The sequence below is a fragment of the Cydia fagiglandana genome, chromosome 5 (genome assembly GCF_963556715.1).
Source record: "Cydia fagiglandana chromosome 5, ilCydFagi1.1, whole genome shotgun sequence".
Lineage (NCBI taxonomy): Eukaryota > Metazoa > Arthropoda > Insecta > Lepidoptera > Tortricidae > Cydia > Cydia fagiglandana.
The window spans coordinates 7,788,520-7,793,116 of record NC_085936.1 but is presented as its reverse complement, the minus strand read 5'-3'; positions in this window follow the sequence as shown (position 1 = coordinate 7,793,116).

Below are 4,597 nucleotides of genomic sequence, written 5' to 3'. Positions count from 1 at the left end.
CTATCTTTCGAGACAAGATGTAAGACGTAATTTGTACATCATGTCGGCAATTGATTCATGGGCTTGGCCCAAAATATGATTAACCTAGCTTCCTATGCGCCGGTAATGGCGGCATAACCTTTTCACCTCTTTCAAACCAACTTGGTGAGTTGTCCACACTTTCTAAATATACGGAAGGAAAGGCGAAGTTGTTTATTGTCAATTGCAATTAGCTAATGTCGTGTTTTGGTGTGATTTTCCAGCAATCCCTTGACAAAGATGAGACATCATTTTGTTTCACCGCGTGCGCATACGTCGCCACGTCTGGTGTCTAATATAAGGGACTCGGCTTAGAAACCGGTAAGGATTTTTTAATCTCATTATTTCCGCAAGCTAAATCGCGCGTTGTCCCAATTAAATATAAATATAACTTTTTATAACATAACCTCTCTAAAACCTAGAACATTCTCTTTGTTTCTAGGGTTCCTTTGGCTAGGCCTGTCCTTTGGCTGGGCCTACTTCTTCCCTTGGCTCTTGGCCCTATGGCTTTTGGAAGATCTAGGGTGGTGTCGCACCATGCTAGAGGGGAAGCCGTCTTCTCCACTTAATTTTTGGACTCGAGGTGAAGTGTTTATTCGATAAAACTGTGAGTTAAAAACTTATATTTACATTAGTGACTGTGTTCCTTTGCTGGAAAGGATAAACAATATTTAAGTCTGAATTTCTTTTTAACGTGAACTTTCTACATGGTAAATTCTATTATTATTATGAAACCTGTAATTCCTATGTAGGATTTTGTGTGTATTGCAGGCCCGAGTATGCCTGAGATGTACTTAAGTTAAATTTAATTAGTAATAGTTACGGTACGTAATTTAAATGTTAAGTCTCGAGGCCGCAGCAGGTCTTATTGTGATGTAAAGTGAATAAAAGTATTTAGTAAATAAATTTGTATTTTCATTTGGATATGTCATACGTTTGATGAGTATAGTATCCTGGCGTCCTACTTTAAATATTTGGATATCTATTCTCACTCCATAGTGGCAGAAACCACGACCCTATCTATGCTCGTAGTTAGCCGTAAGCATTTTTGAATTTTTAAGTAGGTAGATCTTGGGGGTTCTGGACCACTTACCCAGAGCTCACCCTCCCCTATTACAGCATAGTCAGTTAAGAAAGATGGGACTTAAAAATGTATAATTTTACAGAAACAACTTGTATATAACCTTTTTTATCGCAAATAAAATGATAAAAAATGATTAAAACTTCCGTGATAAAATGATGTGACTGATTTCCATACTAAAAGTAAAAATGTACAACTGTCTATCATATTGCGTTTTTATATCGAAAAATTTTCGCGCTCGCTTCGCTCGCGTTTCAATCACTTTCTTAGATATGATAAAGGTGACATTCGGGTGGCGATTGCAGCAGTATTAGGTAATCTGTTGCAACATTACTGCAACGGCACTGTCAATTTTCGTGATAAAATGATGTGACTGATTTCCATTCTCAGCTGTAATGCGGCATTGAACTTCTCTCAATTTACCAAAAAAAAATCAATGTAATCTTGATGACCCTAGGGAGAGGGGGCACCATGGTCTAGAAATGCTTAAAGCATCAAAATATCTTAATCCGGCACTGATTGTTAAAAATTGTGTAATATACGGAACCCTTGGAACGCGAGCCCGACTCGCACTTGGCCGGTTTTTTTTTCAGATTACCTCAATTACAGTATACTACAATACAATTCAAATACTCTTTATTGCACACCTCATTACAGAAAACAATACAAATAATACAGGAAGAAGAGATTAAACAACAGGCGGTCTTATCGCTAAAAAGCGATCTCTTCCAGACAACCTTACTACTTTTGAGGTTAGAACAACCCACGAAAACATTTAATGTAAAGTGTTGCCAAGACTAGTTGCATAAAGCTTTTACACTAAAAAAGTTATCAGATCCCGTAGTAGGTACCAAGACTTTTACTCTGTCATTCCTAACTTTATAAGCTCTAACAGTATAAAGCCAACATCTTGGTCAAACAGTACGGCTTGGCCGTTTCGTTGGTGTCATACTCATATGGACAATCCCGTAATGACACTTTCAGAATTTGAAAGACCTTTGTTGCTACTTTGTACAACAAGTCCACTGAGGGCGTGTTTGTAAAAACGACATATCAGTTTATATAAACTACGATAATACAAGGTCATATAAGCAGGCATAATTTTAAAACATTTAACATTTAGGTTTTCAGAAAAGTTTCGTACCTATTTCTAGCGACATCTATGTATGTAGGGCCTATATAAAATAAGCCAGGAAAGTTATGAAAGTGAATTAAAGTTCATGTTGCACTGATAAAATCATTTTAAACAAATATTCTAAATATAATTATTCTCAAATTTCAGGAGCTGATACAAGCAGCCAGAATGAGTCTCTGCTGAGTCGCCGGCGCCGGACGTGCGTCGCGCGCCTCGGGCGACTGACGTCTTCGTGTGAGTCGCCAATTGCAGGGGAAGATACGAATAGTTAGGTATAAAAGCTACTTTAGTCAACCTCGCCTCAGTACTGTTTGTATTGACTGAAATACAAGTAGCATATATGAGACGTTCGGACGTATCCGTGAAAATACGAAGGTAAAGGAAATTGCACTACATTTTTAGAACCTATTCACCTGTCAGTAAAATATTGAAAAGGAAAGTTCATGAGTTTTATTATTTTCTTTCCTCCAACAGCTTCACATGGAGCAAATGTAAACCTTTCATGTTAATAATATCAGTAATGTCAAGGTACAACGCTCTTTAGAGCATATTGCCATTCCTTTTACTCGAGTGGCCTGTGGGTTAACTATACGAAGCGAGCCTACGATGCATTAAAAGTGCAGTATAACAATGCATTCAGAATGCTGTTGGGCTTACCTCGTAGATGTAGTGCATCTGGCATGTTTTGCGAAGCTAGAAGTTTTCTGGCAATCATGCGCAAGAAAATAGTATCTCTGCTAGGTCGAGTTAGAAGCAGTCCCAAACATACATGTTCGAAAAGTAGAACTCCCTTAGTAGGCCAAGCAATAAGAAGTTATAGAGGGAAATGCTAGGAACACAATTTTTGACTACGTAACTTTGTTTGGACTAGTTAGGAGGTGAACATATCAAAAGTCCCCGGCTGTAGCCCCGGTGCTGGGGGGTAGACTAGTTATAGTCCAAACAAAGTTACGGAGTCAAAAACTGTGTTCCTAGCATTTCCCTCTACAACGTTTTTTGAGCATTCATTTCCTGACCTATAGATCGTGTTTCAATTTATCGCCTCTCGTTGGCAATTAAGGTGGTTCGCTTTCCATACAAAAAAAAAACAATTACATAAGTACCTAATAGTGTGTAATTACTTAATATAACGCAATTGTTTTTTGTATGGAAAGCGAACCACCTTAACTATTCGCACAACGTTTTGTAGTTGCAGTAAGTACTTACATATGGCCGGTTAAATTTTCGAAATAGGTATGTATTTACGTACAGTGCTAATTGCCGCACATAGAATAATTAAAGTTTGATCAATCGGAATATGTTCCTAAGTCACTTATTACATTTCGAATTATAAGTCTGTATTTTACAGCTTTAGATGTGCATGACTGCATATGCACATCTAAAGCTGAAAAATGCTTTCATGAAATTATGGCTAAATTATGTTATTAGGGACAAATGTATCATTTTCAACCAAATGGGTTCTTATTATCTGTTGTCAATAAGGCGCTATTTCCATAAAGCTTCAATTTGAAATCAGCCTCGTCGACAACCGACAATGTTAACCTTTTGGTTGAAAACGTCACAAATTATGGCGATAGAGAATACAATGTTCTGTTGCCAGAGTGCAGCACTAGTAAAACCCGTAAACGAGTGAATTGCAAAAAAGTGTAGGTAACACAATGGAATATTCACAAAAATATGAAAGAATGTAACACAAAATGAAGAAAATGTATGTGTTTTTTTTGTGTTACGTCACACAAAGGACGCCAAAATCGACGCCGCAATATTTTTCACGACGTGTAGAATAAAAGTGGCGTCGAATTCAGGAATCCGCAAATATCTATGGTAGCCGATAGCCAAGTAATTTATCAATAGAACAATGTTAAAACAGTAGTAGAAACGGTGAGCTTTGCAAACTTTTAGTAGATTGGTTTGGTTTTGGTAGATTTCTCGGTTTGGCATGCTTGATGCTCTTCACATCACCACAGACGGAGGTCGACAGTTCGAATCTGTCTTGTTCAACCAATTGATGGAGGCACATGCACGCATACGAAGTATACGAACCACATATTACACTACCATCCTGGAGCTAATTGGATTATTTGCATCTACTATTATAGTATATACCTATGCCTTATTTTTACGCCTAAGACCCTAAGCTTTTAACAAAAACCATTATTTCTTTTATACCTACGGGCGGTTTAGCTCCCGTACCTACCTCTATTATACCTAGCCACGTGCTAAAGCAACAATGTCCTTTAAATCCGTATCCCGTATCGTGATAGTATTAAGATTCAACTCGTCTACATCGAGGTGGTCGATCGTCCTAAATACATTACCAAAACATGTTAACTCGTATGAGCCGTTACATAGATTTGAACCTT